The sequence below is a fragment of the Camarhynchus parvulus genome, chromosome 22 (genome assembly GCF_901933205.1).
Source record: "Camarhynchus parvulus chromosome 22, STF_HiC, whole genome shotgun sequence".
In the NCBI taxonomy this organism is placed as follows: Eukaryota; Metazoa; Chordata; class Aves; order Passeriformes; family Thraupidae; genus Camarhynchus; species Camarhynchus parvulus.
In genome coordinates, this window is record NC_044592.1 from 3020819 (window position 1) to 3044669 (window position 23851).

Consider the following 23851-nt stretch of genomic DNA (forward strand, 5'->3'; position numbering starts at 1 on the left):
GGTTTGTCAGAGTGTCTTCCCTATCTGCTGTTGGCATAAATTTATTAATGAGATAAATGTTATCCCCTTCAGAAGTAATTAGGACAAATAAGATGATTAGGACAACAAGAAGTTTGATGTGTGTGTGTGTCCCAAACAAGCATGAAAATGCTACAGATTCCATAATCTTTGCCATTTTTTTCTGAAGACAATTAACTGGGTTAAGCAAATTTCTCCCTGTGAGGCCAGACCTTCAAACAGTGCCTGGTTTTATTATTTTTGATTTACCATTTTATTATTTATTTTTTATTATTTCTATTTTATTATTTATTATTCACTACTCAACATCAGCCACGTGTTTTTATTTCCAACATCTTCATTTTCACACTCGATTGGATTTTTGTTTGAATATTTTCCAGGCTGTGAGAAACGACTCTCATAACATTAAAAGGTTTATTAAACTTCATCAAAGATACAACAAAGGACTGAATAAGGAAAAATCACAGCGCTGGGAGTGTCTGTGAATATCTGCATTGTGCTCATCTATAAAATGGATGTTCTGCCTTTTATGCCCAAAGTTTTGTCAGTCAGCTCCTTCTCTGCCATCCATTGGTGGAGATTATTTTTTTTACATCTTGATTGGAGGTCAGGTGTTGTTACCTCTTGGTAGTAAGCCAGCCCTCTCCAAATGCCCTGACCACCCCACAAGGGAGAGGGGAAAAAGCACCGTGGGAGGACATAATACAATAAAATCACCACACACCTTAACATCCACATAACATCTATCTCTTAATTGTGAGAGCCAACCATTACATTATTCATCTGTACCACAGGACTAAACTCCTCCTTTAGCCTCTCCACTTAGGAGAACTGATATTTCTTGTGGTGCAAATCTGCAGAGCTCAGTTTAATTAGTACTCGTGGGGTGGTTACAAATTGTAAACTTCAGCTGTATCTTTGAACGGACTTAAAATCTATTTTTTCCTGTGAATTTATACACATTCCTTCCCTAAAGCTGCACCAGGCAGGGTATTTATCCTTTCTTGGTGTCTAACCATTAACACCAACCTGTAAACAAAAAGTGCCAAAGGTTCGTTAATTTTAAAGCCCAAGTGCAGCCGTGGTCGGGGGCGTAAAAGCTGCCAGAAGCAGCAGCCAGGTTAGCGTGGAGGCACATCAGGGATTGTTATCAGAATCCCCCGGACTCCCATCTGGCCAGATGAGCTCTCCAGGAGCAGATGTTTGACTGCCTCCACTCAGCGTGGCACAGCTGCCGCTCCAGCCTCGGCAGCGCCGGCTCCTTGGATTAACAGGGAAATCCAAGGTTGGAGGCAATGATGTCTGAAAATAAACTCCAAACAGCCTGGTGGAAATTAGGCAGGGCTGATTGAAAAGAGCAGAATGATCTCTGGTAGTGCTTAAATGCAGCCGCTGCTGTGACACCATCCCAAACCTGTGTTCCTTTGATCCAACCTGCACGTGTCCCATGTCCTTCCCTGGGAATACAGGTGGTGTGTGTGGGGTGGAGCTGGCAGGGATGAGTGATTTTAAGTTACTTCTGCAGCCTAAATTCCCCCTTTTCTTTGTGATCCCTTGTGATGCTGCTCCAATATCCACCAAGCCTTCCCCTGAGGGGAGGCTGGAACCAAAAGATGGAGCTGCTCAAGGTTGGAGCCCAAAATGATGGGGCTGTTCAAGGTCTACCAGGTTTGAAACCAAAATGATGGAGCTGTTCAGGATCTATCGAGCTTGAAACCAAAAGGATGGAGCTGTTCAGGGTCTACCAAGTTTGAAACCAAAATGATGGGGCTGTTCAAGGTCTACCAAGTTTGAAACCAAAATGATGGGGCTGTTCAAGGTCTACCAAGTTTGAAACCACAAGGATGGAGCTGTTCAGGGTCTACCAAGATTGAAAGCAAAAGGATGGAGCTGTTCAGGGTCTATCAAGTTTGAAACCAAAAGGATGGAGCTGTTCAAGCTCTATCGGGCTCGAAACCAAAAGGATGGAGATGTTTAAGGTTGGAACCCAAAATGATGGGGCTGTACAAGGTCTACCAAGTTTGAAAGCAAAAGGATGGAGCTGTTCAACACCTGCCAAGGCTGAGCCCAGCAGGACGGAGCTGCTGGAGGTCTGCCTGGATGATCCCAAGTCCCAAATCGAGCGCTGCTCTTGCAGACCCTGCTCTGGCCTCTGGCTGTGGCAGGGCCATGTTCACTGAAATGGCAGCACAAAGCGTTTGTCAGCCTCTGACTCCTTGAATCAGATAAGGACACGGCCCAGATGGCAAATTCTGCAGTCCCTTCTCGTTGCAGTTCTGGTTCTCATGGAGAAGTCTGCAGGGTCAGAGCCATGCACTCTGCTAAGACTGAATCCTCAGCAGGAATTGCATCTGCTGCACTCCGCTGGTTTTACTTTTGTTTAACAGACCATAAACAATTTGTTTATATAGACAGCTTTTCATCTTCCACAGTGAGTCATCAGCGAGTTCTCCTGGGATCAGTCCCCACTCCGGTTGTTGCTTTTCGTTTATGTACCAGGCTTGGATGATTTAGATCATCAGCATTTCCATCTGAATCCTGAGGCAGCTGCTTTATGGCCTTTTCCTCGCACAAAGGATCTTATTAAAAATCTACATTATGTGCCTGGCAGATTAAGCTTTGCTTTGAAATACCTTGATATAAAGTAGAAAAGAGATGTTACGACCTATTTGCCACAGAGAGGGGAACCCCAGTCCATCACTGCTCGAAACACAGGTCCCTCTCTCCGAGCAGTCCTGCTTTAACGGGGATAATGATGAGCTCTCACTCTGTGCGCGCTGGAAGGAAGGAAAATGTGTGGTGCAGGGCACTGTGTCCTACGCAGCGACATGGGAAGTGACCACACGGGCTGAGGTGATGCCCTGAGGGTGACCAAGTGGGCATGAAAGCACAGCCAAGCGTTTTTTAGCTAAGAACTGGAATTTCGTGAGAGAGTCTGAGCATCTGGGATGAGGCACACTCCTGAGAAGGGCAGCCTGGGCTTTAGGAGTGGCTGGAACCAGAGAGAACTGAAGAAAAACCTTCTTTGACTTGCAGTTTCATTTTTAGTCCATCTTCATATTATCCTGCAGGGCAAGTGTGGCGCAGGGTTTTCAGATCAGAACTGCAGGCTGTTTCAAAGTTTGTCTTTACTTTTAATTCTTAGATATATTTAATCACCTTTTTAGTTTCACATCTTGAGTTCGATGCACGAAGTGTGGTTACATCTCCAGTGGCTGAAAGATTCCAAAGTGGCCTCCTCTCTTCATATTTCCATCAGTCTTTTTCTCCTCCTGGAGCCCAAATAATGTATGAATTTTGATGAATAATATTTCCCCCGAAGTGTCACTGAACTCTGGGGGTGATTTCCCTTGCTGAGCTGCAGAAATAACTCAGATTAACAGCCCCTGCTTGGAGGGAAGGAGATGCTGCCGCTGCTTTGTTGTGAAAAATCCTGGAAAAAATAGTGAGATTACTCCTTGAAATTGCACCAAATGTGCTTAAATTAAGGCTTGGAAGGGACTGCTTTTGCCTGTTGAGGTGTTTATTTTAAAAAGTACTTTGGAGCAAATAATTCATTATCCTCTCACCTTGCATTTGGTGATTTCTTATAGTAGAAGTCCACTTGGAGAAGCAGTTGGCTCTTTCCTTCATTATATATACATAGACCCGAAGAATTTTTTATACTCCAGTAAACATAATTTGTACTTCATGACGTGTTATGAGTTTCTTGTTGTATGAATGTCTTAAAATGAATTTATAAATAATTTTTATGGTTCAGTGAGAAAAGCCATTAAGGTGTTTTAAATGTTTGGAAGTGCAGGGGTTGAAAGAGTGGGTTGATATATGGGGTGCAACGGGAGCTGGGAGCTGCACAGGAATGCTCTAGAGGAAATCTAGAGGGCTTCAACTAAAAATTATTAAAATTGCTGCTGGTAGATAGAGCACAGAAAAGAATTTAAAGGTGAAAGGAAATGAAAAACATTCAAGTAATAATATCACGGTGTTCACTCGCTTATTGTGATCTATTTAGATCAAGGTAAATGTTAGATTCATGTTAAATGTTTAAATAAATCTGTGAAGGTCTGCGAATAATTTGTCTGCTAAGGCATTGACCCTTCCCCATGCCTTGGAACTGTTTAGTGTAACAAATGCCACTTATGACCCTGCAAAAATATGGTGGTAGGGCTCCAGGCTCGTCCTGCATTTCTTAACTATTCTGGACAACAGAATGCATAAGGAAACAACTGCATTGTGTGACTCCTGGAGTCCTGGAGATGAACTGCTGTCCATGAATTTCCCCTTTCCCCTCTAGCATGAAAAGCATAAATCCCTGGGAATGAGTGGAAGTTGAGTGTGGCACCATCTCTGCCGAACTATGGAAACTTTCTTCAATGAATTGCACAATCACTTCATTTGGAGGAAGAGCAAATCAGCTGTCAGCTCTGAATGGCTCCCACATCCCAGGGCAAGGTCTCCTAACTATTTTTCTCTGTTATTTTTAATTAACTCGGAACGAGCATTTGTGCATAGAAATCTCAGTGCAAATGTGTACACGTGTTTTTATGCCTCCCTCCAGCTGCCACGCTCTGCAGGCAGGGATTTTGTTCCATTCTGGCTGTTCTTGCCAAATTTCCTGGGAAATCTGCTGGGATCAGCCAAAGGGGGCAGGTAAGGGACGAGGGCTGCGGCAAAGGGACAAACACCAGGTTCAGAACATCCCTGGATCCCATAAATCCCATGAGAATCTGTATTTACAAGGGCATGGAGTGACAGGGGAATGGCTTCACACTGCCAGAGGACAGGGTTGGATGGGATATTGGGGAGGAATTCTTCCTGTGAGGTCCTGGGAATTCTTGGGATGGAATTCCCAGCAATGGAGCCCACCTGGGGGCAGTGAGGTGAAGTAAAGCGTTAGTGTTCACAAGCACAGTGAATCATCGCAGATTTTGGGATTTATCCTCCTCAGCCTTTGAATTCAACATAAAGCAGAGGCTAGAGAGGAATTCAGTGGGCTTTTAGCTATGGGTGTGAGTGCAGGCGCAGCAAGATACAGCATTAGGAACAGCTGCAGAGGCCAATTTGACAGAGTGACCCCATGAAATCACTTAATCCCCACTGGTTTTATACAAGGGCTGCTGTGTGGCTCTGGTTTTCTGCTTTGGGGAAGCCAGGAGGTGGTGGCTCTGCAGCTCAGAGGCACAGCAAGGCTTCAGGATGCCGTAACAAAAGGAGGGGAAGGAAGTTCTAGCTGCTTATCATTTATTCTAATCAGCCTTTCCTCTGATTTTCTGCATTACAGCACCACTGAGCAGTGTGATGTTGGCGGCAGAGAGGCTGAAACCTTCTCTCAACACTGGCAGATATTTCTGGGCATCAGCAGCTCCTGCAGCAAAGGTGCGGGCAGGAGCATCACAGCTGAGATTGATGGGGAGGTTGGGTTTGGGATCCTCACTAACAAGTCAGGGAAGTGAAAATGGTATTGAATTTGCCAGCAAAATCCTTAATCCTGGAGCACAGGAAGCTTTTCTGCATGCGCCTCAGGTGCGTGGAATCCTTGTGTGAAGAATCCCGTATAGAAAAGGCAAAAAAGTCTGTGATAAACGTATCTCCTTTGATGTGATGAAAGTGAAGCTCTCGGAGCAGAAGAACTGCTGGCGCCTCTGTAAACATTTTGGTTTGGTCTTAGTCAAATAGACTGAAGTAATCAAATAGACAAGAGTGTGAAAGTCAGAGGGAAAAAACAGCAACTCTGAGTGGGCCAGGATCAGCTCAGGGTAGTTCAGTGCTGGAAGCTCCAGGCAGGATAAGCCTGGCTCATTATTCTTGCCTGTCTTGGTTTGGAAAGCCAGGTGCCTGCTAAGGAAGGCAGGAGCCTCCCCTGAAATGGAGAATGTAAACCCTCCCCCTTCTCTGAATTGCTATAAATTTTAAATTAAGGGGCTCTCAGGCAAAAATTATGGGAGCAGGAATAGCAGTTCTTTAATAGGGAAGAAAATAAAATGATAAAATAAACAATGCCGTAACTAAACCAGCACTGGCAGAGTCAGAACACAACCTGACACCCTGTGGGTCAGGGTGCTGGCAGCAGCGCCATTGGAATTGTGGCTCAGCCCTCCTGCAGTGTCAGGGGTGGTTCTGCTGGAGCAGGGATGCTGGAGAAGGGTGGAGTCGTCCTCTGGAGATCCAGGGGCAGAGGCAGCTGCTGCTCCTCTGGGAAATCCAGTGGAGAAGCCGTGCTGGTGTTCCAGAATCTCCAGATTATATCCAGGCAGGAATGCTGGGCTGGTGTTCCAGAATCCCCAGATTATATCCAGGCAGGAATGCTTGGCTGGTGTTCCAGAATCTCCAGATTCTATCCAGGCAGGAATGCTTGGCTGGTGTTCCAGGATCTCCAGATTATATCCGGGTAGGAATGCTTGGCTGGCGTTCCAGAATCTCCAGATTATATCCAGGCAGGAATGCTTGGCTGGTGTTCCAGGATCTCCAGATTATATCCGGGTAGGAATGCTTGGCTGGCGTTCCAGAATCTCCAGATTATATCCAGGCAGGAATGCTTGGCTGGTGTTCCAGAATCTCCAGATTATATCCGGGTAGAAATGCTTGGCTCCTCCCTCTGGGCTCACCAATGGGATGCTGTAGTTCTTATCAGCCATGCAGTGACATTCAATAGCTGTTATCAGCAGGGGTCTCCCCAGAGGGAGGAGTGGGTGTGGAAGAGATAAGGAAAACTGCCCACTTGACAAAAGACAGCTGCCATACAGATGGCAAATAAAACAAATACATCTTGCCTTGCAATCTGGGACATTGCCTTTCTTTACTTTACTATTCACAGGTCAACAAGTGCCTCTTAAGAGAGGGCTCTGCGCTCCTCTTGCTTTTCCTGCCTCTTAAAATCCCAGCAAGCGCTGGGTGAGCACACAGCTGAGCAGGGCCACTCCTGAGGTTAAATATTGAGTGGCTGTCTCCATTTCCATTTGCGCAGGGAGCTGCTTCAAGCGCAGCTCATGTCAAAAAACAATCGAGCTCCTGAAGTGGCTCTTGGGTTAATTCAGCTGGGCTGGGGCCGCTGCTGGTTCTGCCTGTTGTGTTCTGTGCTCACCTGGAGTCAAACATGCTGCAGCAATATTTGTTAAGTGCCTGGCTTAATTTCACCTCCAATTTAAATTTTATGAGGCAGTTATGTGTTAGTTAAAGGCCCCTTTGAAATGACTGAAAAGATCAGGTGAATTTTAAAATACTGGATGCTTAAAGCCTCATTGCTATTTTAATTGAAGTGAATTTTAATATCTGAAAGACATCTTTGTTAATACATTAAAGAAGTTTAATGCTATTAATTGATATGGAACAGAGTAGCAGTGAATTTATTATGTGGTTTAAAATACCAACTGGCGTTAAAGCTATTTCTGCTTTGCATTTCTATTAAATGCCAACTAAAACTTGCTATAGAGGCTGCTGGAGACCTGACTGTTGATTAAATTACCTTCCAATGAGCGCTCACTGTCAGGCAGTGACCAGTCCTTTTAAAAAGTGAAGGAAATCTCTAGTTTGGGAGCATCAGGGAAGGCTGAAATTCTGCTTTATCCGGTGGCAGTTCAGGATCTGGTTTGGCTGATAAATGGAATAATAAGATTACTGATGAAGATTAAAAATATTGCTGTGACAAGAAAGGGTTTTTTAAAAGTTTTTTTTATTTATTCTGCCCACTATGAAGCATCCCAGCAGCTGTGTCTCCCTAGCTAAAAAAGGCTGGGACAGGAGAATAAGGGGGGTAAGAGGAAGAGATCAGGGTTAGATGAGGATCTCAGCTGTGGCCCCTTCTTTAAAATGAAGGGAATTTGCCTTCTGTTCTCTCCTCTTTTGCCTTCTTGCTCATTTAAATACAAGCTTTTCAAGGAAAGTTATATAAAAATCCTGACAGCTCCTTATGGCAGCTCCATGTGATGAGAGGATCAATCGTTCTTCAGTTTCTCCCATTTCCTGTGCTGGCTTCAGAGCCAGAGTTTGCTTTTTTTCCCCCCCCAAGCAAATTGTTTCCTCCTCAGCTTCTAGAGGCAGCAGAAGATCGTATCTGAAATCCTCTGCGTGGAATTTACAGGTGCTTGCTGAGTTGAAGCTGAGGAAGGAGAGGAGGTGAGGTGGCTTTGCCATTTCACTGCTGCTCTGTGACTCTGCTTCGGGCCTGTAATGCACTTTGCTGGAAGAAGAAAAGAATATTTAAAATATTACAGGCACATTCCTGCTTTTTCCCCCTTCACTTCATCCTTTCATGAAGCTCAGATAATAGCTCGGGTGAGAGGTGGCTCCTTCCCCAGAGAATTCAGGGAAAAGATGATGCCTCTACCTGCACAAGCCCGCTTTGAAATATTTAGTGCTTTAAGCAATTTCTATCTGCTGGAAATGGGGATCTTTGCTCTCTGGACCAGGAAGGCTCCAGTGCAAGACAAGATGATGCCATCCCTTATTTTATCACCTTCTGACAATGCTCCTCAGCCAACAAAATGCTGCCTGAGGGCAGGCAGCCTTCAGGATCAGAAAGCTCCTCATCCACCAGGGAATTTCCCATCTCACTTTAATGGAGTCACATTAGGCTGAAAGGGAAATTGGGCCCACTCAGCTCAGCCCTGAACAATTTCAGTTCAAACTTTCCCATTGACTTCACGGGGAGCTGAGACTTCTGGGTGTTTGGGATTGTTGTGAGTTTAATTGTGGTGGTGTTCACAGGGGTCCCAGGATGAGGGAAGAGACGAGGATCTGACTCCATGTTTCAGAAGGCTGATTTATTATTTTATGATATGTATTATATTAAAACTATACTAAAAGAAAAGAAGAAAGGATTTCAGAAGGCTGATTTATTATTTTATGAATATATATTATATTAAAACTACACTAAAAGAAAAGAAGAAAGGATTTCAGAAGGCTGATTTATTATTTTATGATATATATATTATATTAAAACTATACTAAAAGAATAGAAGAAAGGATTTCATCAGAAATCTTGCAAGCAATAGAAGAAGAACGGAACGATAAAATCTTGTGGCTCTCAGAGAGTCCGAGCCAGCTGGGCTGTGATTGGCCATTAATTAGAAACAACCTCATGAGACCAATCAAAGATGCACCTGTTGCATTCCACAGCAGCAGATAATTATTGTTTTTCTTTTCCTCTGAGGCCTCTCAGCTTCTCAGGAGAAAAATCCTGGCAAAGGGATTTTTCAGAAAATACCATGGCCACATTTAATCATGTGAACACTCAAGAAAAGAACCTCGCCTGGTCCTAAGTTCCCTTTTTCAGGATACCTGGCTGCTGCCTCCTCTTCTGCTTTGGTGGATAGATTTTCAAACACGTTTGGAGCACCCAGACACCTCTTCCCCAGAACTGATGGCTTGGGATGGTCAGCCAGGAATTTGTTTGCATTTATTGCTGAAAACCACGGTCATGTGCCTTGATGTTGACAGGAGGGATTGAGTTCCCTTCCCTCTGAATGGATTTTGTTGACAGGATGGATTTGAGCTGTTGACAAAACACACACTGTGAGCGTGGTGGCCCAAAGCATTGATGGAATGTGTTCTATGGGCAGGACAGACTGAGGTGGCGGTGACAAAAATGCAAACGCCCCAATCCGTTACGCTGATAAAACACATTTATCGAACCATCAAATCCATCCAGTTGACAAACCCGCTTTTGTTTGAAACCGAAAAGCATCTTTCTGAGGGGAAGGAATAAATCCCTGCAGGGAAGCAGCTCAGCTTATTGAGGAGCTGGGCTAGAGCCTCTCTGGCTGTGGAAAACACAGATGTGGACCTCTGCATTAGAAATGACAGGAAAAACTATTTTGAATGGAATTTGCCGCATTTCCACAGCACGACACAACCCTGCACTAAAATTTACACAATTCAGGCTTTGTAAGCCCTCTGCATCTCAGAGCTTCAAGGGAGACCTAAAAGCTGGTTTTAATATTGACCCTGCAAATGAAAATTAATCTCTAAATTTAAAAAAAAGTATTTTGTCAAAAGCTGTGGCGGGGTTTGGTACCTAAAAAACCACTTGGAGCAGAAATTGCTGCCTGCTCTTGGTAAATCCCCACGTCCAAAGGCAATAAAGGCTTGGATCACATTCCTTTCTACCAATCCTGTCTTTTTCCAAGGACCAACTCCTCCTTTCTCAGGCCGTCCCGTTGGTCAGTGTAATTTAGCTCCAGCTTTGTCCATTCTCTGCTTTCTCCCTGCTCCAACTTCAGCCATCCTGTTCTCACTAGAGTGAGCTACAAAGGAGAAATATTTTTAAAAAATCCTGCTAAGGTACTTTGTAATGTATTTGTAAAATATTTGTATTTGTATTTGTAAAGTATTTTTTGGTAAAAATTGCACCTCGAGTCCCCTCCGAGGGTAGAGGGAAGGTTTGGGACAAGCAGCTGCTTTGAAGAATTTGGAATGCTCTGATCTTGCTTTCCATGGCATTAAAAAGGGCCACAGACCCCCTCTCTGCAGGCAGTTGTGGCTCTAATTGCGCTCCTAATTGCCTTTCAATAGTATGGATTTCCCTTCCTCTGCAATCACTCCTTGCCTGCTGCTCCAAACGGATTAATCCCTCCAGGGAATGATGAAAACCTGTTCCGGTGGGAATTGGGAGTAAAACTGACCTGTCAAAAACGAGCAGAAATTGGGAAGAGGGCCCTGAGCCAGGCAGAAGAGGTGGCTCTGCAAGGAAGTTTTGAGTTCAATAAAGTTTTGAGTAAAACTTCAATGAAGTTTTGAGTAAAACTGACTTGTCAAAAATGAGCAGAAATTGGGAAGAGCGCTCTGAACCAGGCAGAAGAGGTGGCTCTGCAAGGAAGTTTTGAGTTCAATAAAGTTTTGAGTAAAACTTTATTGAACTTCAATAAAGTTTTGAGTAAAACTTCAATAAACTTTTGAGTAAAACGCACTTGTCAAAAATGAGCGGAAATTCGGAAGAGCACCCTGAACCAGGCAGAAGAGGTGGCTCTGCAAGGAAGTTTTGAGTTCAATTTTATTTGTCTGTGACAGAATCACTGTATGAGCTTGGAAAACCCATTTCTTTCATCTCATCCCTTGCTCCAAAACTAAGTTGATTTTATTTTTCCAGAGTGGATAAGCTGCAAATCCAGTTTAAGTATCTTGTATTTCCCCCAGGTTTTCGAATTACTCTGATAGTGGTGATTGCATTTGATTAACAAATATTCTCCCCCTTCCTTGGCAGCAGTCTGCATACAAAAATTGGGTTTTGCCTTGAACAGAACGTGCAGCCCTGGAAATCCTGGCAGCAGGGGAAGGTCTTCAGCATGAATAAAAATAAGTGTGGGACTATGCCTGGAATCTTAATTAAATCCAATCATCTTGTAGTTTGCCTTCTCTTTATGCAGCTTGTATTTAAGATTGATCCATGTTTGGGTAGCATGTATTTATTTATTTATTTATTTTATTTATTTTATTTTTAAAAAATATTTTTATATATCTTTTTATACTAAAAAGGTAACACCGCCCCAGGTGTTAAACAGCCGAACAGTTCAATTACATAAAATTTAAATAAAATTACACGTAAATACGTGTACAATGTTTACAATTCCTTCCCAATACCTGTCACCTGTCACCTCTAAACCAACCCAAAAGTGCCACCATCCCAGCAGAAGGTGGAGGCCAAGAAGAAGAAGAAGGAGAAAGGCTGGGCACGCCCAGATCCCTCCATCTTGCCCCCTGAACCCCCATTCTAAAAACCCCAAAAAATCTATTTTTCACCCCGTGATAAATTCACTATCATTCTACTCAAACTGTCATGAAGTTTAAGTTCTGTAAGTTTAGGGGGAATAGATGGGTCAAATGTGTCTCATTTTTGGTATTGTGAAGCACCAGCACATCCTTTCACAACTGTTCTAATCTCAAACCCTCTATGTTTACAGCTGTATTTAAAAAAATAATAACACAATAATAACAAAAAATTAGAAAAAAATACTCAAGTGAGTTACAGAGAAATGTGTGGAAATGCAAGTTTTGCATAAATACGATTAAACCACTGCATTCCGGCCATTGCTTGGTGAACGTGGCTCTATAACAAAAATGGCAATAAATCTGTGTTAATAATAGCAATAAATAAATAAATAAAATAAATAAATAAATAAATTAAATAAATAAATAAATAAATAAAATAAATAAATAAATAAATTAAAAAATTTAAAAAAGGAGCAGTCAGTTTTCCCTGGGCTGATCCCTCCATGCTCAGTGCTGAGGAGATAAAATGAGTGTATCCGTATCTGTCGGGATGAGGGAAATCTGAGCCAGCTCCTAAAAAATCAGCCCAATTTTGCATTGAACCTGGGCAGGATGTTTCAGTGAAATGTGAATTTTAATCTCAGTGAGAGAAGATAGTCAAAGCCTTAAGATTCAAAGGGAAAAAAAAAAGGCAAACAAACTGTTGCATAATAATTTCTTCTGCCATCAAGAAAACATTGGGGTTCTTTAACGTCTGTGTTTGACTTCTGGAGAGAACTTGAGGATAATGAACTCTTTTGAAGGCACAGGACAAGTGGTTCTGGTTTTGTGCAAGTTTCTGATGGTAATTAAGCACCTTTAAAGATCTGCTCACAATTAAAGTGTCAGTGCTTTCTTGAATAGTCTTAATTTCAGCAAGCTTTTCATGCTGGATTCATGGGGAATATTAAAAGGCACTTCATCATCCCTGGAGATGTATGCATGGGATAGAGGGCCAGAATCAAAAGGGAAGATGTGGAGCTGCAGTCATAGGAGCCAGAAGAAAAAACGGAACCATTTCTCAAGAGTCACCTCAAAAGCAGCAAAATATGCAGATGTTAATAGGAGTTCAGATAATTACCTGCCATTAGCTAATTTGGGGCTCAGTAACTGCATAAAGTGCAGAAACTCTGCGCTTATTTACGGGAGCCAAAATGAGTGATAGAATATTTTAAAATGGCTTTTCTTTGCGCCAAGTGTCCTCATTTGTCTTGGAGGTACCTCAGTGTCTGCTTTGTGTGGTTATTTTTTCCCCTAGGTGTGGGATTTGCTTTTTGTTTGGTGCTTTCCCTTTGTATTTTTAATCCACTCCCTCCCCAAATGTTAAACAGACGCTGGATGCGAACGGTAGCCTGGTATATTAATTACTGCACCTAATGAATCTCAGAAAATGTAATAAAGGCCTAATTGGTGTCAATAAAAGCAACGCTGACAAATGCCTGTGTGTGTAATGCGGGCGTATGCTCAGCATCACACAGAGAGGAGAACAAACAGAACCTCCTTCCCCGGGGAATCCCTGACTTCGGATTTCCTGGGGAATGCTCAATCCGGCAGGGAACAGCAGAACCACAGGTGCTCCTCAGCCCTGCTGCCTGCTCAGGTTGGATTTTTTATTGATTTTTAATTGATTTTTATTGATTTTTATTGATTTATTTATTTATTTTTATTTATTTTTTATTGATTTTTAACTGATTTTTTAAAATTAATTTTTTAATTGATTTCTGCCCAGCACAGGTTGTTTGAAGCTCAGGAGAATTTGAGCTGTGGCACTGGGATATGGAAACAAAGGGTGACGACACTTTGGCTGCTGCACTTCTGTCCAAAAAGGATCTGCCAGGGGCGGTGGATCCTAGAAATCTTGGGATTTATAGTATTTATAGTGTTTCTATTGATATTATTTTTATATATTTATGTTTATGTTTATTTGCACAATGCTCAGGGCACTCCCATGCACATCAAACCTGGAGGGCGTTGTACACAGCAAATATTTAAAAATATCATATTATATAATATAAATATAACCATATAAATTTAAATATAGATATATTTAGAAATATAGATATAGGTATAAATAACTATATATTTGTATATAACTATAGCCAAAATATAACTATAAATATATATTATATATTTATACCTATATTGTATATAACTATAAATACAAATATAAATATATATTACTGTAGATATAACAATAACTATATAAACAATATAAATATAAATATAACCATATAAATATAAATATAAATATAAACATAAATATAAACATAAATATAAATATAAATATAAATATAAATATAAATATAAATATAAATATAAATATAAATATAAATATATGGAGATAGAAATATAGATATAGGTATAAATATAAATATGGATATAAATATAAATATAAATATATTTCCAGAGCCCAAAGCTTCGTTAAGGCTGCTAATCAGGGTCTTCATTCCACCTCTTTAATCTTGGGAACTATTCACCAGCCACACATTTCTTCATTTGTATTGCCCGGGCAGGGAAATAACGAAGAATTGATTTTGAAATCAGGAAAGGTGTAAGCGCTTAATAAATAAATAAAAATGTATTGAACCATCTCATGCAGGTGAAACTTGTCAGGGATTAGCAATGGAACTGATTTGCAGCCTGGATTCTGTCACTGCCTTTCCAGAGCCAACCACTTGATGAAGAAAGTGATTGATTTGTTATTAATTCAATTATGCCTTGTACCAATTAGGGGGTTTTGCAGGTCTTTTTATCACATATTGTTCCATTTAGCTTCTGTAGGTTTTTATTAGGTTTTTTAATCTTAATAGACATTATTTCATCAAATATGGGAGCTTGCATTTTAGAACAGAAATAGAAAAATTGTGCCTATTTCATATATTATATTACTATATATATAATATGTATATTATATATATATTATATATAATATGTATTATATACATTATATATATTATATATTATACATTATATATTTTATATAATATATATAATATATTATATATATAAATATATTATATATATAATATAATATTATATAATATATATAATATATATAATATATATAATATATAATATATAAAAATAAATATGTAAATATATAAATATATATAAAAATATAAAAATAAATAAATAAATAAATAAATAAATAAATATATATATATATATATATATATATATATATATATATATATAAATATTTGATATATTAAATTACTGCTGCACTTTTTCCAGCTTTCCTTTTCTACTCCCCTGCAAGAGCCACGGGCTTGTTGCTTACGGGGTCGAAGTCACCTGTTGTTACCCTCAATAACACATTTTTAAGATGGAGCGGTTTAAAGCGTGGAGAGGTTTCTGGAGCTCAAATATTTGTCAGGTAGGGAGGGGAAAAAAAAACCCTTTATAATTTGTTTTTGTGTTGCTCTGCCATGTGCAGTAGATCACGGCCCTGAGTGGTTTATTAAACCGAGCCAAACAAGTGGCAATAAAATTGTGACACCGGGAGGGCCTAAGTGGCACCTGGCAGGAGCTGAGTGACAAAGGAGAATAAATGTGTGACACGTCCTGTAAATTGGTGACACTGAGTCACAAAGCACCTGGGGCATGATAAAATTTAACGGCACCATTTCAATTCCACCCATTTGCTCCAGGATGTTTTATTAGAGGGATATTGCAGCAAGGGGGTTTTTGAGCTCTAAATTAACAATTTAAAGCACAGGGCTTCGGGAAGTATCAAAAGAGTGACTCCCTCAGATGTGAAAGGTAGATTTAATCTCCCTGTATTTATAATTTTCCCTTTTTTTTTGGCACAACTGCAACTGGTGCTGAAAGCTTTCCAATGAATAAGTGTCCCCTGGGAGAGAAGGAAAAGTTGTAAAATCCATGGCTTGGTTTGAGCCTTCCGTGAAATACCGAGCTGTGTGAAAGGGTGAGAAACAAAACAGGGCACCGAGAGATAAAACAGAAATAGAGAAATAAAACAGAAATAGAGAAATAAAACAGAAATAGAGAAACAAAATAGAAATGGAAAAATAATAGAAATAAAAAAAAATAGAAATAGAAAAAAATAGAAATAGAAAAAAAATTAGAAATAGAGATAAAACCCCAAAGAGAGGGAGGTGTTTTGTTGCGCTGCAGCAGATGAAAGTTGGGTGAAACCAGTGATTTGTGCAATCTGAGGGTGATTGGTGATCAAAGAAAGCAGCAATTGATCTGGTGATGACCTGCCTGGACAAAAGGCTCTTCAGCCCTGGTGGATGCAGCTCCTGTGGTTGTTTAGAGGAGGAGACAAAGAACTGGCTGTGATAAATCAGCTGCTTCCTCCCTGAAAGTCTGCAATCAGCTCCTGGAGCCCAGGGATGCACGGGAGGCTCCAGCAGGAAAAGCAGGGCATAGAGAAAATAAAAACCAAAAGGAAGGAGCTGCTTTAATTTCGGTGAGCAGGAAGTTGATTGATGCTGAGACAATAAAAGCACCCCTGCAGCCAGGGACTGAAATGCAGATATTGATGTGCTGCTCTGGAGGTGAAACAGCTGCTGAGGGAGGGGGAGAGTGGAGGCTGAAGCAAATTTTATTGCTGTGCAAGGGCTGCTCTGCAACAAAACCCCTGCTGGTTTTTGGAAGTCTCCCAAAGTGTAAGAAAACGCACCCTGTGTGTGTCCTCACACAATTGCACTGACAGGTTCCACAGAGAAATGAGAGCTGTATCGATTCTGAACTGGTGCTGAATGCTTCTCTCCATTGTTTCCTCAGCTCAGGTGCTGCTCTCACCTGGTACCTGCTGTGGAACATCGACCCACACTCCCTGCGCTGCATTGTTGGTTCCAGGGGCTTTAAATAACGCTGAGCAGGACTGTTTCTCATGGGTATGGCGTTTTTTACCCCATTTCTGGAGTCCTGTTTCATCTGAAAACGTGTGTGAAGGCAGGCAGGAATCCCACCGAGAGACCTGAGCTGGAAGGATCACAAATCTGCCCCAACACTTGTTAGTGCTCTAGAGAGAGACTCTGCTCCCTCTTAGCCACGCATTCTCCTCCTCATCTGGGTGGATTATTCACATAATGTTAATAAAAATCTTCTTTAGATCAGCAGGGAAAATAAGCAGGATGATGTAAGAAATGGCTGCGCCACCAGGGGGGTGGAATATTGGAGACAGGATTTGGCTCGGTGCTGTTTGATCTGAAATCATGGAAGCTGGCTGGGCATTCCAGACATGCAAATAATGAAATGATTTTGAAATCAGGAAAGATGTAAGGTAGGTGTAGGTGTAATATTAAATATATACTATATCTATAAATAATAATAATATATATAATTATTATGTATTATAATATATTTCAATATATATTATATATTATAATATATAATATACACTATATTATATATTATATTATATATATTATATTATTATATATTATATATTATATATAATTAATATATACCATATAAGGTATTATATATAATATAATATATATTCTATTATAATATATATTATATATTATAATAGAATATATATATTATAATGTATTAAATATTATAATAGAATATATATTATAATAGATAGAATTATATATTATTTATTCATTAAGTATTTTATTTATTTCTTATTAATATATTTATTGCCGACTCTTTTATGGAGTCTGCACACTAGGAATGCACCAAAAATAAGCAATATATTCCTTGTAAAAAGTCTATTTCTAGGTCCTGGTGATGAAGTCATGGATCGTGTCAAAGGTGGGGTTGTGCTGCATGTGAAGCACTCCCCAGTCATTGATTTCAAACAAATATCAGTAATTTATACCTGGCCATTGTGATGGGCAGGCAAATACCTGCTAATCTGCTCCCAGGCATATAACCAGTTCTGAAAAATTCCATGCCCAAAGAGATTTAATCATTAGGGCTGATGTAATGTTCATCAGGGGGAGAGGCAGAGCTGCAAGCTGTCAGCAGAGCTGAGCTGGTGCTTCTGAATGAGCTTCCCCAGGGACAGGATGTACGGGGAGCAGAAAAGGACGGCAGGAGCAGTTCCTCTCCACGCAGCTGATCTGGGAGAGCAGCAACAAACCATCTGCAGGAATTTCCAAAAGAAATGGAAATGAGGCGTTAGCAGAGGAAACAAGTGTGGTCAGATTTTTTTGGATTTTTTTTTGTGTGGTTATTTTTTTTGTGTTGCTTTTGTTGTTGTTGTTGGGGTGGGTTTTTTTTTTGTTTTTTTGTTTGTTTTTTTTTTGTTGTTGGTTTTTTTTTTGTTTGTTTTATGGTTTTTGGGTTTTTGGGGGTATTATTACTATTTAATTATCGACAGAATTCAAATACGTCTGGACTGTGTAATGGGGGGAAGGAGATGGGACAAGGGGTGGGAAGGAGATCAGGACAAGATCCCTGTGGAGGTGAAATAGAGAAGGGGAGGAACAGAAAAGCTTCAGGGTGGGAGGAAAATCCAAGCAGGAAAAAGCAACATTTTTTTTGGGGAGGGGGGAAAAAACCCCCTAAACCCAGATTTCTTATAAAAGCAGGGGAAGGTTTGCAGAGCAGGAGCTGGGGAGGATCCACAACTCCACAACTCTCTGAGGAGTTATTTACTGTGGGAAACAGAAAAGGTTAATGAGGAGCTGAGCTAATCCACTGCTGGAGATGCAACTGAACTTCAAACCAGCTCAGGAATCCAAGCTTTGTTTTGCAAGAGGTCTCAAACCCCAAGTGCAGCTCTGCTTCTCCTTCCAGCTCTTTTCCTGCTCTGGTTTCCAATTCTTGGTTTTTTTGGGCTGCTCCTACATTGTGGGGGTACCAGTCATTGTTTTTTTGGGTCTGGATTGAAGGCACTTGAGACAGCAATTCATGTTTGGATTCAAATGTTATTATTCCTTATCAGTAACGCAGCCTCACTGCTGTGAGTTCAGTAGTTTTTCATTAGAAGGCACAAAATGGCCAACAACCTCTGGTTCCGAGGTCTTTTAAGACTAAACTATCCAATTAAGAACTGACACCTGGATTATTTCCCCTTTTAACCCAATAACTGATCCCAAAGAGCCCCCAGTGCAGATTTTTCTGCATTTTCAGCATCCCCCCAGGCAGATTCTGGAGCTGTTGTGGGGACACAGAGGAATTCCAGCTGTGATCACTGTGGAGAGACTAAACTATCCAGTTAAGAACTGACACCTGGATTATTTTCCCTTTTTAACCCAATAACTGATCCCAATGTGGACTTTTCTGCCCAATTACAAAATGCCACCCAAACCCACTGGGTGAAGAAGAAGCATGAAGAAGAAGCCCAGAATGACAGACACCCTGTGCCCTCCATCTTGCTGCCATCCACAGCACACTAAAAATCCCAAAACCTCAATTTCTCACCAAGTGATGCACCCACACCACTCTCTATAATCTATTTCACACTTTTGTGGATTCTGGTCTATTGTGGAGTTTAGGAAACTTTCTCCATGAATGAGGGTCAGAGTCAGAGCTCCCCTGGGGGTCAGGACACTCCAGAGCAGGCACAGAAATATTCCCTGTGGTGCCCTGGCTTTCCACACTTCATCTTGTCCTACCTTTAAGGCTGAGCACAATTAATACCTGCATTAATTGGGTGTTTCCAACCCCCCAGGGAATGTGGAGTGGTGCATTGCCTGGAGATGGGGATTGCCATGGCAACTTGCACCTTTCCAAAGGCAGCATCAGAGCCTGAGCAAAAGGAGTTTTGCAGAAGTGAAGTGGAAAAAGAAAGATCTGAGAGTCTGACATTTAAACATCAAAAACAAGTCCAGAATTTTCCCGGCTTGGGTGTCTCTTCCTTTGCTTTGAGATGGGTCCTTCAGATCTTGCTCTTCAACATGTGAAGCTCCATCTCACCTGGATTATAAAAGGGATTTGGATTAAACCCTCCAGGAGAGTTTGGCAGACTCAGGGCTATCCATACCTACCAGCAAAATATCCCTTCTAATGTCCCACAGCCTCTTCTGGGGGGAATTGATGGGAGGATAAATCACTGGGGCAGCCTGGGAGAAAAATGGGGACGGATTCCTTCAGGGCAAGAAAGGGCCATCCCCAAAGTGTCATCACAAAAATCGTGCTGAGCATTGAAACCAGCTCTGTTTTATTGGCTGCCTTTAGTAAAAAAAATATTTTTAAAAATTTAAAACATCAAAACACCTGTTAGACATTTTAAGGGCAATTTGAGAGAAAAATTGAATGAGAGCATTGAAACAAGCTCTGTTTCATTGGCTGCCTTTAATAAAAAATATTTTTAAAAATTTAAAACATCAAAACACCTGTTAGGCATTTTAAGTACAGTTTTAGAGAAAAATTGCAGCTTGTCAGATCCTGAATTTTTGCCTCCAATCTGCCCATGCAAACTGCAATCATAAAATCAGCTGGGCCACAAAGACAAATAAAATAAATGGATATTCTACAGTATGTAAACTACTATGGAATGACCTTTTGGCTTTTAATTTCTCTGCCTGCTCTGGCAAGTTGCCATGTGTGAGCAAACAAATTGATTAATTATTTTCAATGATATAAGAAAAAGGGCCTAAGGGCCAAATTTCAGATAATGGCATCAGCATTAGCCTGGAATGATGGCAACTTCCTTGGCAGGTGGAGAAGTAAAATGAATCTCTTCTGCCAAGCTGGACTGTATAAAAAATGAATTTTTAAAAATCTATTGATTCCCCGTGGATTGCTTGTCAAGGAGATGCTCGCATCAGCTTCTCTGAATTAAAAGTGGGCACCAAAGGAGGAAACCCACATCAATAGTTGAGCCTGCATACCCCAACCTGCCCCAAATCACAGGTTCATGGCTGTGTGATTTCCTTCCAGAGGCCCTTGCACCCACTGGGTATTTCCTCTGGAATATTTGAAGATCAGGTATTTAGGGATGAGTTGTTTCTGGCAGTTCTTGCCCGGCTGTTGGTGCCATGTTTCGGTGGATATTTATTTATAACACTCCTGGCAGAGGGTTGCAGGAGTGAAAGGGAATCCACTGAAATCCCATCATCCTTTCACTGGTGTGAGAACTGAATTCCCATTTTCCTCCAGGAGGACTCATTCAAAGCCTGAATTTAAGAATAAAATTTTTTCCCCCTTTAAAGTCTAGACAGTAACAGAATAAACTCCTAAAGATAAAGATCTGAAGATCAAGATAAATATTTTATTTAATTTCATCTGGTTGCCATCATCCTCTCACTGGTGTGGGAGCTGAATGCAGTGTTGTTGCTGTTGATGGAGTGCAGGAAGGATTCTCTGGGGACTGGGATGTACCAGTAGGGGCTGAAACACCGGCATCATTGTTAACTGCATGATCCTGGGGGAAAAACCCTTCAGAAACAACTCCTCTGTCTGTATTTTTGTGTTTTTATAGCTCCTGGTGCAATACAACCACCAACTGAAAAGGCTCCTGTGTCCAGGTAACAATTGAAAGGCAACACTATGAAATCATAAAATATTAACTGAAATATTCCAGCCATGCAAACATTTTAATCTGAAGAGAGTGAATATTCCCATTTTCCTTCAGGAGGACTCATTCAAAGCCTGAATTTAAGAACAACATTTTGGTTTTTTCGCCCCTGAAAGTCTAGACAGTAACAGAATTAACTCCTAAAGATCTGAAGATCAAGATAAATGTTTTATTTCGTTTCAGCTGGTTGCTAATCAGGAACACGAAGCATTTCCATCAGCAGGGCTTTGTGTTTAAGTGAAAAGCCATCAGGAGGAGCAGAGTTACAAGATGTTCCTCAGTGATCCTGCAAGAGTCATACAGATGCTGCCTCTGACTTCTTGCCTCATTCCCTTTTCCAGCATGTGATTTTTAAAGGAGAGCAAAGCAATTTGCCCTTTTTTTGGATCATCAGCAATGAAGCAGGGAATTCTTCACCAGGAGTTAAGGCCAAGCTGCAGGAGTGCAGCTCGGAGTCGTAGCTGCTCACTGATGCCTGGGAAATTGGATAATGGTTTTTCGGTTCCCTTTCATTGTTACAGCTGTTGGCTTCAATCTGGGTTGGTGGTTTGATTAAACTAACATTATTTCTCTAACTTGGCAGTTGCCTGGTGTTGGGTGACACAAACCAACTCAGAGGAGAGCCAAGGATCTGCTCGAGAGGAAATCACCAACAGGCCCAGAAAACTGATACAGCAGGGCAGCAAAATCAAATGTAGGACTTGGAAAACGCCACACAGAAAATCAGTGGAGAAGGAAACCTGCGGTGCTTTGTGCTTCTTTTAACCCCTTCACCCAAACTCTCCCCTTTTCCATATTTAAGTCTCACCCCACTGGAAGGGAGGACAATTTGCCATCCAGTTTAGAAATGCCACATCCCTAAATCTCCTGGAATTATTTGAGAATTTTAGAAAATGCTCTAAAGAGTGTGACGGCAGGCTGAGGTAAACTCCTGTGTGTTAATCCCTAAAAGAAACTAAAGCGCAATTCATAAAAGTGCAAATAAATTTGAAAAACTCTTCTCCAAAGACCAGGGGCCATTATTTTGTCTTTGTGGAAGCATCAGTTTCCTTTTTGGCAATGGAAATGGGCAGAGGAGGGGAAATTGGGCAGAGAAAGAAATATTCTTCCCATTTTATGGCCAGGGAGTTTTAGCACAGGCACCTGACAGAACTTCCCCAGCCTCATCTTGGAGCAGTCAGGATGGGAATTCAGATTTAGCTCCAATAAGCAGCTTTTATCACAAGATCGTTTTTCTTCCTTTTATAACTTGTAGCATCTACATAAATAACCAATAAGCCTTTAAAAATGGGATCCCTCTTCTTCTTCTTCTTCTTTTTCTTCTTCTGTTCCATTTCCAATTCTCAGCCTGGTTACATTGGCCAGTTTATTATCTCAGATGTTTACTTTACACTATAAATGGGATGACTTCTTTCCCTTCTTCTTCATGTTTCATGGTCATAATATCCTCCAGTGTTCCATTATCTCTGGGTACCTAGGATAGATCAAAATCTTATGGACTCGCTATTTTGCAATAAATTAAATTGGCTGTAATAGAAAACTTAAGTAGCTGTAATGGCTTTTTATAAGTAATGGGTAAACTGGATTTTCTGTAGTTGAAATGGATTTCTAAATAATTTATCATCCTATGTAAATTCGTGCAAGAATGCAGGGAGTGAGAGTGGGAAAATCACAATCCAGTGTCATTCTGGAGAGATTGTGCATTTATAGGGACATTGCTCATTAATTTTTGAGAACAGAGCTATTATTTATCAGGCACAATTCTCGATTCCATGCTGGTCACACTGCAGTCACTTAAGGCATCTAAAATCATGCTGGAAAAGGGGAAAATGTCTGGGAAATTTGGATCAAATGATGCCTTAAGCATCGATAGAGATAAAAAACTCTTTTAAATTTATGCCAGTTGTCAGGGAGACAATAGGTTTACCTATAGTGAGAATTTGAGGAGCATTCTAAAATATTCCAAGCGGAAAGGTTTGGTTGGAGTCCTCGTGTTTCAATTACAGTTTCAACATCAGTCTTTTGTTGCTCTCATATTTCACCCCAGCAGAAGTATTGATCAGAGCACGGAAAGTATTGGTGATTCATCTCCAGCTGCGCTTTTGTGCCTCTGGTTTGTGTTTGTTTGATGACAAACATTTTGACACCGAGCTGATGAGCTGCCTGATAAATACCTGCTCCTCTGCATGCTAAATGTCATAAACTCCGTGCACAGCAGAATTCCCTGCTTTATCTGCTCCTTTGCTGCAAAAAGAGGAGAAAGAAAAGGTTTCTTTGCAGCTGGATTCTTTGCAAAGGTTTCTTTGCTCTTGGACTTGCAGGAACGTGGCCTCTGATGGACAGCAGAATAATGGGGTGGAAAATGGGATTTGGGATGAGAGACCCAAGTTGCTCCATGCTTTGTATGCCCTGAAGCCCCTGAGTTCTGCTTCAGGCTTGGAACCGAAGATCTGCTGTGGAGGTTTCCACCTGAGCTGCAGAATAGAAAACACACAGCGTGGGTTGTTCCTTTAGCCTGGGCTCTGAATTGCATTTCTCAAAGCACGCCTGGTACACACAGCTGTGACATCCCCAGTGGGATCAACCTCCAGAGGGCCTTGTGACCTCCAAATCCCCTGAGGTTGGGAAAGCCCTCCAAGATCA